Source organism: Papaver somniferum, chromosome 1 (genome assembly GCF_003573695.1).
Source record: "Papaver somniferum cultivar HN1 chromosome 1, ASM357369v1, whole genome shotgun sequence".
NCBI lineage: Eukaryota > Viridiplantae > Streptophyta > Magnoliopsida > Ranunculales > Papaveraceae > Papaver > Papaver somniferum.
In genome coordinates, this window is record NC_039358.1 from 123,804,889 (window position 1) to 123,820,577 (window position 15,689).

The window sequence follows — 15,689 nt, forward strand, 5'->3', positions numbered from 1 at the left end:
TTCACTAAGTTAAATATCCATAGTTGTACCTTGATAAGGTCTCAAATACTTAAACTAAGGATTTCACTTGATATATACAGCTCTACCCGAACGCTCCTTATCTTTGCACAAACCTTTCTTGACTATTGAATGCTATTATAGCGACTTTCAAGAAATTAAAAAAAAAAGAAGTGTACCTCGATGTTATAAACTATTACGAAAAATATAAATGTTTGAGAGACATGATTGTATTCATTTGTTCGGACAAAAAATACGACATGGATCTATGAAGGCGAATAAGTCATTCAGAAATGACGTATATTATTTTTTTTTATGATGTGAATCAATATGTATAAGAATAAAAGATAACATACTTTTAATTAAAATAAAAAAAAGACAACGAGCATCTAATTTTTCTATGTTAACGGTGCACGTTGAATCGGAAATTATCTATGTAAAATATTTTGTTGGTTATGACTGTAACAGTGCATGATTCGTAATGTTGTATAAGAAAACATACTATAATGATGCATATTGTAAAAACATGTGATGCCAACAACTGAGCAAATCTCTATATCTTAATATCCCCCATTGACTTCACAATCTTGTACTTCAAGTTGGAGCAACTGATGCTTCTACATGTACATATCAACATCGACACCATTCAAATTTTGTCCTGGTTTAGGAATATCTTTGAAATCATTAAGAGACTTTCCTGATTCATGTAATTGTTTATTCAGGAGATATAATTCATAATCAAGTACATGTTCATTAGTTGGCTCCGAATGTTGTACTCATACGTAGTTTAAAATGTAAGTAGTCATCATATATGTTTAATCCAAACTTTAAACACCGTTTCTCAATTGGAAGTTCATTTTTCATCATCATTGCTTCTTGGATAATCTAAAACCCATTCACTATCTTCTAGAATTCAAAATGCAATGCACACTTTTTTGAAAGTAGCGTGAAGTATCGCTATGGGACCATCCTTAACTGTCTTTGGATAGCCATATGAATATGCACTTGCCATAATAATCATTAATAGGCGCAAGTAGTACAACCAACACGAATTATGGATGGAAAAGTACATTCTTGCAATCTTAAACCATGTTGTCTTATTATTCATCATTTTTTTCCCGACACAAAGTATTGCGGAAGTTCTTGGTAACTGTAAGCTTAGGAATTAGTGGGGTTAATATTCTGAGTACACCATCAAGGTTGACTTAATTATAGTCTGTTGCGATCGTTCTAACTTATCAATTGGAATTTAATTTCCCTTAGGTTAGGTACCTGAGAACTTTATACTAATATAATTACCAAAACTTCTTCAGTCGTTGGAAAGTTATAGCACCTTTCTCTAAAAATTTTATTACGCATGATAACTTTTATATTCTCTTAGGAAGAAGTAACCTTCTGAGAATCTCATGTGCTGAAGTATACTTGGAGTAAAACTTATTATATATTGATTGTTTATCAGATCTTTTCCTTCATCAGGTACCAATGCTCCTCACTCATATGTTGAATTTCTTAATTGAGAAGCACTCCGGATACCTGCTCTTTAGAGATCTTTTATTTAAATTAAAACCAAGAAGAATAAATGCATTTGAACCATTAAAAATAATCTTGGCCGGGAACTCGTATAAATATTTCAAAACCTACGGGGTTCAAGCAATTAATAAAAGGAGCTTCAATTTTCCACGAAGGAAATTTGTCGAAGAGTGGTTTCTTTTGGATATACAACAGTCTTTTATCGATCCAGTTCAAGGATCCACTTAAGGAGCATTTAAATTCAATTCTTCCGAGATAATGACAGCCAAATAAGTCTTGAACAATATTCTGGTTCGCATCACTTTGTATCTCTGTCACTTTCCTTATCCGATGGAACACCAAAATCATTTAAATCATCCGATGTAAAATCTTGAGAACCAATTAATCGGTACGGAGAACAAAGATGCATGCAACTAATCTTGAATCCATGTAGACACACGTCTAAAACTATAAAACTAACCAACCATTCGCTAGAGAAACTACGTCTGAATGTAGGTTAAACTCAAAGTGCCTACAATTAGATATACATGTGATCAATGATAGTCACATCGTTATCTGGGTTATATCTATTTCTAGGTGTATTAATTTCTACCAAACAAATATTCTTAGGCTTCAGGATATTCGAAGATAACAATGTTTACACACATAAATTGTTGACATTCTTAACACAATTCTTAGGATGACATTATTGCATGAATTTTTTGAATATCTTATAAACATTTTTCAACGATATTAGAGAAAATAATTTAGTGTGAACCATAAGAATATAAACTTCCAACGTAACATTACAAATCAGTAGATGTTTTGTATTTGTTGGGAATATGCACTTCTTTTCCTAAGGATTTTTCGCACGGCGTGCTTGCTGGGAAATTCTTCATTATTAATATAATAATAATAAACAAAATAATTTAAGGTCATCATCAAAAAAATAATAAGAATATAAATATTCAAACTTGACACTACGAATCAGTTGATATTTTGTACCTCTTGGAAGAAACACTCTTTTCTAAAAGGCTTCTTTCGCACGGCGTGCTTGCGGAGCAATTCGTTGATTAGTATAATAATAAACATGGTATTTTAAAATTATTATTAAAAAAGGTGATGCAAACAGTGATAAAAACATAGAATACTAATGTCATGGCTCTACATATATTTAATGTGCTTGTGGACTTGATTATTCGTTAAGTCGGGTTGATTGTTCGTTAATTCTGGCAGAATATTAAATATTTTGATGATGGGATGGAGGTACAATCTACCCGTGTTCCTAAATAATTCAATATAAAAAGTAAAAACATATATTAGCTTATTTCTCTTGGTTATCGAATAGTTATTGTTCCGACGTTCCCCTGCATCCTCCTTCTGATGACGTGTGCTATGGGCAAATGTTCGTGATATATCAGCAAAACTATTATGTAATCAAGTTACATAGTCCGCAAATAACTACGCTACTTGTATATATTTGTTACATGCATAATAGTCTTCAATAAAAGATCCCGCAACCACATCCTACACTAATTCAGGCAGATTAGATATGTAAATCTGGATTATTCTCCGCTGCAAAAGGTACTGGACTATTTTCCTTGTTGTTCATCAGTTTCCATATGTTGTTATTAACCTTCTTTTTCACGACGTCTTCGCTGCCTTAACATCCTTTTATACCGTGACTGAGAAAACAGTTCTTTGATGAAATTTTCATTAGTCAAACTCAGAGCAAAGTGTCACAAAGGCTTGGAAGACATGGACGAAGGAATAACACACGTACCCGGAAACACCTATATATTGACCTTTTATATTATAGTAAGAAATTCTTGTCGTTCCTATGTTGTAGCACCGAATCCTCATAAGCTGTGGATTCGTTCAGGTGGAGATCCGTTGACATGGTTATTCTACCAGAATCTTATAATTTTGATGTCATTTTTCTTATAAATACATGGCTATATGAATTTGAAGTTTAATTTTTAGAGATATATTCCCCATACAAAGCTTAATAGTTCGGGGATAGCAAATCTCTCCGTCTACTGTTTTTAACTTCAACCGTTAGGTTTCGGAAACCGACCTTCAAAAAGGTAAATGACGACATTATACATTTCAGGTTGTGGTCATTTCTGGTAGAATGTAGAGCTTTGTGAAAAAATAAATATATATTAGCTTCAAATACATTATTTTTTTCGGTTTTAAAGAAAAGAGTTAGCGCCATTATTGTGAGTATGAAATAATCATGTCAACGAATTATCCATGTTTTGATCAGGTTGACAGTTTAGAATATTCAGTATTTTTCCATGCATATCTTGTATTATGGACCTAGATCGTGAAAGGTGATAAATTTATTTTATATATTTTTTATGATGGCAATTTTATTCAACCCAATTAGGATTATTAACCGGAATCATCCGGCCAATTGTATATGCGAATAAGATTCAAACATAAGTTATTTGTTTTTTATGTAATGTCCAAAGCAGGTATCCCTAAATGAATTCTAATTGTCTTAAAGAAATTCCATGTCTTTGGAGAAAAAGACAATGTAGAAGTATATAGAGTTTACATAATTTTGGTATTGTGCGCGATAATACTTATTTTTATTTATGTGACATAAATTTGAAGAATAATTGTTCTTCTGCTGATAACTGGGTTGGGTTAGTACCTCACTAACATAATTTTAAACAACAAACTAAATAAGCAAAACATCTTTTTTTTGAGTTTCCAGTGTTTGTTAACGCACGCGTAATTGTGTTGCAAATCACTAAAACATCTTCAAGAATTCTCATGGATTTTTTAACTACCCTTCGATATTAGACGGTCTAAATTTAAAAATACAATCACATGACACCAAGATCTTATTTCATTCCGCACACTAATTACCTTAGCCTAAGTTCATAAAAAGCCTAACCAACTAACTACGTTTGAGTGAGATATTCCGAGAAGTCATTGGGGATACTACTAAAGTAGGTAACACGCAAGGCTCCCAATAACTCAAGAATTGGTTATCATAAAAAATTATTAGAAAATAATGACTCACCAGTTCTATCTCCAATTTTTTCTTTTATCTCTCGGAAGCAATCCCAAAACAATGAGATTTACCATCAGGTGAGTATACAATTTTGACACAAAAACTTTAACAATTTCACAGATACATAACCTGTAATCAGAGTGAAATTCTGCAATCAGCCAGCGATGGGCTCGAAGACGTACCGATTGACATGAATCTGACGTTAACTCATGATCTGAATAGATTTATCCTTCTTAGTTCTAATATAGATTCGCCAGCAAGCCCATCATCACTCTAGGCATGCTAGCTTCGTTGCCAGTTCATATAAAATTTCATACTAATTGAAGTGTTGACCAACCTTTTACACATCAATTGCCTACACAAAATAATGTTGCAAAGACCTGTTAATACCCGACTTGAGATCCAACAGCAAGGCGTGAGTTAGAAAAATGTGGCCTACAATGTTTACAAATACGCAAAAAATCACCCCAAGTGAATGAGAGAAAGCAACTAAGCTGATTACCAATTTACCACGTATCACAACGATGCAATTGGCTAGCACCTTGTAGGAACCATCTTCGCCTTTCCTATAATAAATCTTATTTACATCAAAGCGAAGAGGGTTCATATAAGTTACTAACCAATTGCATAAACTGAATCATACTACGATTAATTACGTAGGAGCTACTCCCTGTTCTTTTGAGTATCTCCTCAGTTGATGCAACTGGATGGTAACTTATAGAACCACCGTCACTTCTCTTAAAAAAAAAGCTCTTATTCATCAAAGAGAAGACAGTTCCCACGGGTTACTGACCAATTCAAAAAATTAAATTTAACTGTTTCCAAAAAATATGATATTTGCAGTGAATGCAGGCCATCACTTGCATGAAAAACACCATTAGGGTCAAAAATGGAAAATAGAGGCTAAATAGCAGAGTCAAAAACAGGTGGAGGACCTCCTCTTCTGTACTGTAAAGAGATTGCAACACCACGAAAGTTGTTTCATATCTAAATTATCGGGTCAGGGAATTTCCAAGAACGTCAGCAACGTAACGTGGATATAAGGGCCTCCTCTGCACTGTAATGCCAGTTCTTATTTGTGTCACTTCTGGTAGCAACTAATGACCCTATGTGTACACACACTGTTAAGTTGCAGCTTGCAAGTTGCCTAACTGGAGGTCCTTCGTCATTTTACAGAAAAATTCAACAAATGTGTTAGAAAATTGGTATGCTAATTGGGGTGTATGCGAGTATCCCTGGTCAAACTTGTTCGAATGAGCTAACAACCACCTCAAAAATGAATTCTATATCTAATTAAGGTGGTAGGTACTAACTACACTTGTCCAAGAAAAAGAAAAAAAAGAAAAAATAGAATTTGTTTCATAAATCAACCCCTGGTATGGAAGTGATTTTTTATTCTTTTAAATTTTCAAGATAACCAAGCAAGCGCCACTACATGACCATATCTGCAGTAACTACTATGCTTTAAATATTGATGGCTCGCATCTCATAGACATGAGCAAGCTGGCTAGATATTTAACCTAAGAATTTATTAATTGAAAAAGTGTATAATGTTGAGCTCCAAATCACATAAATTTTCATATACAAAGAAAAAGCATATGAACATTCACAAACTTCTTCAACTATCTTTTTACATATTTGTCAGTTAAGTAAGCAAAACCCAGTTCTGGTATCCATAACCTAGTCGTGGTTTTCAAGACATATTATGGCTTATCAAAGGCAATGTCAACAGAACTCCTGATGTGATAACATCGCCAATGGGATAATCAAATTACTATTGCGGATGCACATTAGGTTATGTAATGCTTGCCTCTTCATCAGCTTTTTTTTCCCAGTTTTCAAACATCGCCTTTACAGTAAATTTTGCAATTTGGTATTATAGTATGCAACTATTGATATTGGCTATTGCAGACTTAGCACAAAAATTAACCATGAAATGGCAAAGTTCACTAAAACGCAAGGTTTGAGGTTGTTGAAAGTAGTCATGCGCTTTCCTATAATCTCCACCTCTTTGAAATCCTGACTTCTGAAACCAAGTGCAAGGGTGAACTCCAGACAAAAATGTCCAAAATAGGTTTCAACCACAGTCATTAAAAGACGACCACTTGCATGGAAAAAAATGGAGGTAAAGGGAACTCCTAACTTAATGCAGAGAAACAAATAGATAGCTGATCAAAGCAATCTCTTTCCTTTATAATATGTGTTATGTCCATGATAACTTCCTCGTTTTTGTACCTGCATATCTGAGTAACCTCCTCATTGTCGTACATTCTGATAGGAGCCTTATTCCCCTTGAAGACAGTTGAGCATCACTTGGAGATTTCAGTAGCTTGGATAGACCTGCATTAAGGTAACCTACAAATAAGAAAACGGAATTTCAGTAGAATTTTCTGACTTGTATTTTACCTTGCTGACTTACCACAATGTGCAAAAAAGGGAACCGTGTTCTAGAGGTATTCACCCAAGAATAGAAACAGGGATCCGAGTTCCATAATTTGAGGAGATTTTATCATTTGTCCTTTTTCTTCCCGCTCCGCATCTCAAAGGTCCGATTCCAAACAATATATAAAGTAGACTCCCAGCACTTAATTCGTTAAAAACTTGAGTGCTAAAAGTACACAGGTTAGTGAATCAAATGCAAAGAGAATTAGGTGTACAGAAGTAGCTAATATCAGAGAATTTGTGATCTCTTGTGATCAGTGACCCATTCACAAAGCTAAAAGAAGGTTTCCCTCATCTATAAAAGATGTAATGTACTTGTTAATACTGGTGATGGCATGAATGCATAGTGCGTTATTCATATGTTGTAACATAATTCAATCATCAATGTCAATTTTATGAGAGAATTTGGTACTATTTTACTACTTGTAAGTTAGGGTAAAGGATGCAATACAAAAATGATTACTATAGAGGACTGAATCTGCTGTGAATTGAACACACGACCTTCTAACTTGATGTCAGACGCACTACCATTGTGCCACAGATTCATATTCATTGGTGCACTGTTTTGGACCATGAAACTTTGTTCTAACAGAAATTAAACATGCTAACATAAAAAATTTAAAGGAAATCTAGAAAACAAAACGAAATCTTCGACACATGGATTACAATGAACAAACGAAGGGATTACAATGAACAAATGAAGAATAAATTTGTACCAAAATTTCCGGGTTAGGCTATTATAATCCTAAAAGTTCTAAGTTCGATTTTTAGAGTAAAGCAACATACAAAACCAACGAAACCCAAATTACATTACTCACAAATAAGTAGTATTACACCATTAAACATAATAGTCAAAATATGTTAACCTTAAGTATTCACTACAGAGCCTAGGATAGAGATTTATATCATTATTAACTGGGAACCAATTTTATCTCTTTATATCTATGCAGATTACTTAAATCAAAGAGAGAAGAGATTACTTCAAAAAATTCATCAAATCTGATGAGACACCCATTGTCCAAATTAGCCTCTTCACCTACAAAATCAACACAAAAATTAATCATTAACAAATACATTGAAAGTTGAAAACAACCAAATATGATAAAAAAATATTTGTGCATGGTTGTATGCAGTTGTATACAAACTCGGTACTGCAAGACTGCTTCAGTGATGAAACACTGAGATATTTAACATTGCTCTTTGTACCACTTTTATTGTGTTTTTCTGCTGCTTCCCAAAGGAATTGCGGGAAAGAATATAACTCGAAACCGATATACTTACCCCTAACAGATGCTCATGATCTTGATTGATTTTCCCTGTTTACATTAACCTGTCGGCAAACCTAACATCACCTCAGGCCAGACTGTCACCATCCAGAGGGGAGTAAACTCTGAAAACACAAACATGATACTGATTATTATACTTAACAACAAAAATCCTGCAACACAAAACCAATGAATTATATGATGCGCCTTGTATAAACCTGTGAAAAATCAGGATTAGTAAAACCCACCCTTCACCACTTCGCATAGGGATTCCTTTTAATCCTTGATCAACCACTGGTCCTTGACTAACACAGTGGTTCTATCACCCTAAGAGGAACATCCATTTAGCATTGACTCATTGAACAATTTAATATAACTACACAAACATAAATGGATGGCTGCCTTTCTATAGGTTGATGAGGGTGTTCAATTAGTATTGTGACAATCGGTAGAAAATTTCAACCAAATGAGCTTTGACGATGTAGTCTACACCTCACATCTTCAAAAACGAATTACCAAAATCAACAAGAAGACCAAGACATAATCCAAGGAGTAACAACTCAATATCCATAATTCCCACAATTGTTGATTCAATAATGGCCAAAATCCCTTTGATGCAACAAAAATTTTCCATTAACTGCCATAAAATCCTATAATGATATCAAGGCTATGGCGTTATTATTTTGTAGATCATTTTCACCATTTCTCATCTTGTTAGTGACATTGCATATTCCGCTCAACGTTATAAAGGATAGATCTACTAAATAATTACATCATCGACCGAATAATATATGTTAACAAATATATCAAGGGTTTCCTGAGTACATAAATCTAAATAGAAGGGAAAATATTTGCTTTGACAGGAGAGAAGGTATTTTGTAACTGGACAGTGCTAACCATATGAAACTCTGCACCTCAACCAAATCCACAATCTTGCGTAAGTCTGGGTGGGGCAGAAAGAGAGAGACTTAACTATGTGATTAGGTAAATACATGAGCAACAAATCTTATGCTTACTTTCGGGGAATGCTGGAGATATGGTACAACTTTATCAGAAACTTTAGTCTAGTAATTTTCTCCACTGGAAATTTTTCCTGTAAATAATTACCACAACAATCTCTTAGTACTAAACCTACATTAAATTTTAAAGACACTAAAAAACTAAGATCGTAGAATACCTTCAGTATGGAGGAATGATCGTCCAAGCTATGCATACTTATGACTTGAAAAACTGAATCAGCAAAAAATTAAACATTGTGAGGAATGCCTATTCCTATTTTGGTTGGATTACTAATGAAACCCATTTCAGAGATGGATTTTGCTAACCTAACTGGCTAACTCGGAGTATGCAAAAATGGAGTTTTTTCACTCAGGAATGACTTTTTTAGTCTCAGTCCAGTCATCGTGGAACCTATAGCTGTCATTATATAGTTTCATTAACAATAAGAATCAAAATAAGGGAGAACTAAAACAAAACAAAATAAAAAAAAATCCTAGAAAGCTACATGTGGTAATGATTCTATGCAATTCTGGAAATTTTGAAATGGAGCAATTATATTAACGATCCGGTATCGTGCACACAATCATATACATGCACATCAACCTATAAGTTAATATAATTGAATACGGAAGCCTACACAGATTCATTATTCATGATGAAAGAGTGATATGCTTGCACCAACATTGTATATTGATGGGCAGTAATCATCCATTTTCTCCCCCTTGAAACTTACAGGTATTAGCGTGAATGGGAACTTGGACCTCCAGTACCCGGTAATGCTCGTCCATTGACCCTGTCATCTTGGAGTGTTTTCCCGTGGACAAATGCAAGAACGTCTCTAGAAAATTAATCAGGCGATGCAATCACTATCCCTTTCTAGAGCAGCGTCAATTGCATCAAAGCCCCTTGTCTTTCCTCCTACAATAGACCATCATCAAATGTTAAATCAAGTTCAGTTGTTGCACGTGTATATCAAATGAGTATACCTTTAACTTCTAGAGTCTTATTTCCTCTAAATAATAGTTTTCATCGTTCATCCATTTCCAAGCTGACAATGTAGAATTTTCACCTGAAAGCAATGTTCTTACCTCATTTGTGAGTGCATTAGTTTAGGTTTATAATCTGCCATGTCATCTGCTGAGAAGACGAAAGCCTACACAGATTCATTATTCATGATGAAAGAGTGATATGATTGCACCGACATTGTATATTGATGGGCAGTAATCATCCATTTTCTCCCCCTTGAAACTTACAGGTATTAGCGTGAATGGGAACTTGGACCTCCAGTACCCGGTAATGCTCGTCCATTGACCCTTTCATCTTGGAGTGTTTTCCCCTGGACAAATGCAAGAACGTCTCTAGGAAATTAATCAGGCGATGCAATCACTATCCCTTTCAAGAGTAGCATCAATTGCATCAAAGCCCCTTGTCTTTCCTCCTACAATAGACCATCATCAAAGGTTAAATCAAGTTCAGTTGTTGCACGTGTATATCAAATGAGTATACCTTTAACTTTTAGAGTCCTATTTCCTCTAAATAATAGTTTTCATCGTTCATCCATTTCCAAGCTGACAATGTAGAATTTTCACCTGATAGCAATGTTATTATCTCATTTGTGAGTGCATTAGTTTAGGTTTATAATCTTCCATGTCATCTGCTGAGAATCTAACACCAACTGTTGGAACAATCTGCACAGAGCAAGTTTAAAAAAAAATTGAGTTTAACCTGTGATTTGGAATTAGGAGGCTCAGTTGCAATGAATATGAGTATTTATGTTAATGAATAAATAGTGCAACCTCCTAATGCATGTCTACGTTTTAGGATAAAATCAATACAAGTTTTGTGAATACAATACCAACTAAAGGAAGAATCTGCAGAGGGGACAGAGTCAAGGTTATTTGCACTATTTGCACTCAAACCTACCAATTACATGAAACTCATATGAAAAAGATAAACCACACACTCAAATTAAGCCTAACCCACAAACCCAAATCTAGTTAAAATACTAAATTATACGTAAATCTAATTCATTTTGTGGTCTCTTATTACACAATAGTGATCATCGTCCTATAATTTGAAGAGATTCTTATAAGAACCGTTAGTGGCTGAAGAGTACTACTAAAAACCCCTAGAAATTGACAAATCCAGAAAACCCTACTCTACCCAAACCTAAAATCCTAAATTGCGACAATCTTACATATCTTATATGTTGTCTTGTAACACAACAATAAAGGAATTTCTTGTGAAACAGATTGCAAACTGATAATGCATACTAATTGAATGTAATTGAACCACCTGATTGGGTACTGTATAAACATTCAGGTTTCAATGATTTCTCATAGTATGTTCCTGAAGGTTACCCACCCTTCATCCTATAAAACAAAGCTAATAAAAACAATATTAGCAATAACCACAGAAAACTAATAAGGGAGAAAATACGATTGAAATCAATATTAATTGGAAATCAATATCGTAAAACTAAATGATAAATCAGTGTTTAAACCAATAAGTTGGAGCTAAAAACCCTAGAAATTGATAAACCTATAAAACAATAACTCGGTCCAAACCTAATATCATAAATTGCAGAAATCTCAATAACCGATAAATCAGGGTTTGCTGCAATGGATTTCGAGATCGATACCTTTTCAAATTTGAGGATTTTAACCTCGAAAATTCAGAATCCCAATTACCAATTTCTCAAATTATACCACCAAACTAATTCAGATATCAAGATAGTCGATGGCTTCATGCAATCCAACTTGATTTGATATTAGCAAAAGAAAGGGTTATAAAAGAAAGCCCTGATAGTTGCTCCTCCAATAGTATTGATGGTTGTAACAACTTCTTTCAAGCAAAGAACCATCAACCCATGCGATGAATAAGATAAACAATCGAAACTGAGAACTGAGAGCAAAGTAAGAGAAAGACTGAACTCAACTTATTCTGGGTTTAGAGTTTGTTGACCCGCATCCCACTCCATAACATTACTGAAATTTCCTGACCGTCCAAGTCATAGCTCGATCCGAATGATCCAGACCGCCATATCAGGATCTCCGTCAAATCCTGTCCGTCTAATGACCTCAAATCTCAGAGTTAATTACCACCTTTTTTATTACAGAGATAGAGTACGGGGGGATTTTGGTTATCAATAGATTTTGGTTATCAATGGGTGAACGTAGTTGGGAGATCATAAATAATACTCTCGTGGCTCGTTATAGATGATCGGGCAGTGCTATCACGCACGACATTGCGGGATGCAGACATAAGCTAACAACTTATTAACCATTGGATTTTGTGACGTGCGGTGGGATTGAAGTCATTACGTCTTTCCTAAATTTCCTAAGGAAAACTATAGCTGACACACTAACGATATTATAGATAGGTCCCTGATTTTATAAATGAAAATAAAAAAGATCCTTCCATTAAAAATCAATGGTGTCTTCCTTGACGGGAAATCCTTTCTCCATCAATAGCACTTTCGAGAGAAACCCAATTACCTGGTTCTTTGATTAGTTATATACCTATATTATTTCAATTACCTGGGGTTATTGGTTGTGATTGGGGAGAATTTTAGGGGTGATCTGATCTTGGGATATATTTGGGTTACATTAATTTTGTGATTATGCAAAGAAGAAGAAGATAAATAGGGAAAAATTGGAGAAATTTATTCTTTCATGTAATTCAATTTAGCGTTTTTTTTAATGTTCAAAGTCATGTTTACTTTGAACTTCAATTCTGCATCAATCCTATTATTTCAATTAGCTCTCTCTGTTGATGTTTGCTTCCTTGATCATATACTATCAAGTTCATGGCCTAACGTATTCAACGATTATAATCACTTATGTTCCTGCATTTTTGATCTGTCACCGATATGATAATCATTAAATCTACCAGATTTTGAAAAGAATCTTTTTGATCGTGAAAGAATAAATTTAATTGTATCTACTGGATTTTGAAACGAATTATCATCGTTTCTCTAGGTTAATTGTAGCTTAGAACGGAAAATGTACATTCGGCATCACCGAAATCAAGAAAATCAACCAAAAAAATGGTTGACCTACTATAAAATCGTGGATAATCTAAAGGAGGGGAAGAAGAAAGAATTGAGAAGATCGCATCATCTTTTTTTAACCTCGCGTTTTTAGGAGCCACCCGAAAGGATTTAGGGGACATCAATTTATACCCAGCCAAAAACTCTAGTTAAGGGGTACCCTATATGATATTGAAGTTACATAAATGTCCTTCTGGTAAAATTGTATAAAAACCAAATCAAAAAAAATTCTACTCATTTCAACTCTTCTTCTTCCAGTTTCATATTATCTTCCGATTGTGGAAGAAAAAAAAACTTTCCCTCGTTCTTGTGTTCAACCGAAACATCGCCGCGAATCGTAAAATCAAAACATCGTCGATTCGTTTATGAAACAATGGATAAGGGAAATGAAACCCACAGACCTAGAACCAAAAACGTTGCTCGGGGTATCGATCCAAAGATTGGGATTTTAGCAAGAGATAAAGAAATTGTTGCTGCAAATGAAGAAGAACGCGAAGAAGAAGTACCCATCGATGTAGTCGGTGGTCGCGATTCCAATAGTCAAACACTTCGTCAACTTCAAATGTCCCCAATTAGGTAAGAATCTATCATTTTGGGGTTTATTTCTCTTTAATTCAACGAATCGAGAAAAAAAATTCTAGGGTTTTCGGTTATTTATCAAGATTCGGGCAATATTCATGCTTATTTACTTCCGAATGTAGCCGTGTTCTTCATTTCTCAAGAACATCGACAGTATTCGGGAGAAATATTTTATAGTTATCGGCCGAATATTGTTGACCATATCTTCCTGGATACAAACTGGTAATAATCGGTAGTTTAATGAATTTTTTGGCTCCCGAATATATTTAAGTAGACACACAGAATTCGGAAGTACACTCACTACCGAATATATATATATATTGAAAAAATCTCAAAATTTCTGATATATAGGAAAAATCCCATTTTGGGGCCAGTATTTATTCGGAAGACAATATAATGTTTTATACCTCCGATTGTGTAGGATAAAATTTTAGAGTTTCTGAACTCCAGTTGATGAATATTCGGTTGTAAACATGTTTAAATATATTCCGATTGTTTTTCATTCGAGAAAAATATATGTCTTCTTACTTCCGAATTTGTTCATTTGGGTTATAGTTGTGTACTTTGTCTTCCGATTGTGTAGGATGAAAATTTTAGAGCTTCTGAACTCCAATTTATGCATATTCGGTTGTAAATATGTTTAGTTAGCTTTCGATTGTTTTGTATTCGGGAACAGTATGTGTCTTCTTACTTCCGAATGTGTACATTCGGGCCATACTTTTTCTTCCGAGTGTATAGTTTGTAAATATTGTTCCTTTCTTTGTTGTTTAGACAAAGTCGAGAAAGGAGGAAGAAAGTGACAGCTAGTGCTAGGAGGGAAAGGAGTGCCAAAGATAATTCAAGTGCTCAACAAAGCTTACAAGAACAAAGCAGTCAACAAGGAGTGCAACCAAGTGGTGAACAAAGTGTAGAACAACAAGGCAGTGAACAAGGGGTGCAACCAAGTGTTGAACAAGCCGCTCAACAAAGTGCAGAACCAACTGCTCCACAAGTTACACCCCACCATGAAATTGAACCAGTTGATCCAGTGCCAAGAGTAGAAGAAGAAGGACAACCAAGTGGTACCCAAAAATCCAAAAAAGGAAAAGATGGTGTAAAGAAGGATATTGCTAAGAAAGCATCACATCTTGTCCCTCAGCACTTGAATAAGAAGGGTATTCCAGCAGGCACAATCCTTGGGCTACCGGCGGATGGAGGAAAATTACTATTTGGATACAAAGACTCATGGGCCAGAGAAATATACGAAACCGAGGTAATAAAATTACTATTTTTTATTAATGTATTGTCTATGTGTTATATCGTAATATTTGTATTAAGGATTTTTTTATGTACTTTAATAGGATCATCAAGATGCGGTCCGTTTACTCAAACCTACCGCCGCACCAACAAAAATGCTTGCGTGGCCTTTATCCGGTGAATGTGAAAGGTTCAAGTCAATTGTTGCCAACTCGGGGTTAGCTAATGCCGCCGAGAATTCATTGTTGGAACATGATCGTGTGGCCATATCGGCGTTCGTGGAGAGAATGTATCCTGAGACCGATACTTTCCATATGCCGTTTGGGGAGATGACGATTACCCCGGATGATGTTGTGCATATTCTTAACCTTCCCGATCAAGGCACAGCTGTGAAGTTTAACTACACAAAGCAGTTAAGTTGGGCACAACTTTATGCTCTCACTAAAAAGTGCTTAGGTTGGGATGAAGAGACAACAACAGCAAAGTTTAGGAGGCATGCAAGTTACAGAACAAGACAGATCAACATTACAGCTTTGATGAATATGTTCCGAGGCACCTTGGAGAAGGAAAAGAATGGAACGTT

At 34.8% G+C, this 15,689-nt stretch overlaps 1 long non-coding RNA gene across 1 annotated transcript; it reads right to left on the minus strand.

The window, feature by feature from the left end:
* Nucleotides 1-9,919: 9,919 nt before the first annotated feature.
* On the minus strand, nt 9,920-10,521 carry LOC113332492. The gene is made up of 3 exons (XR_003351541.1): nt 10,494-10,521; nt 10,329-10,393; nt 9,920-10,158 (listed from the first exon to the last, which is right to left on the minus strand). It is a non-coding gene; the product is annotated as an uncharacterized LOC113332492 (long non-coding RNA).
* Between the last annotated feature and the right edge of the window lie 5,168 nt (nt 10,522-15,689).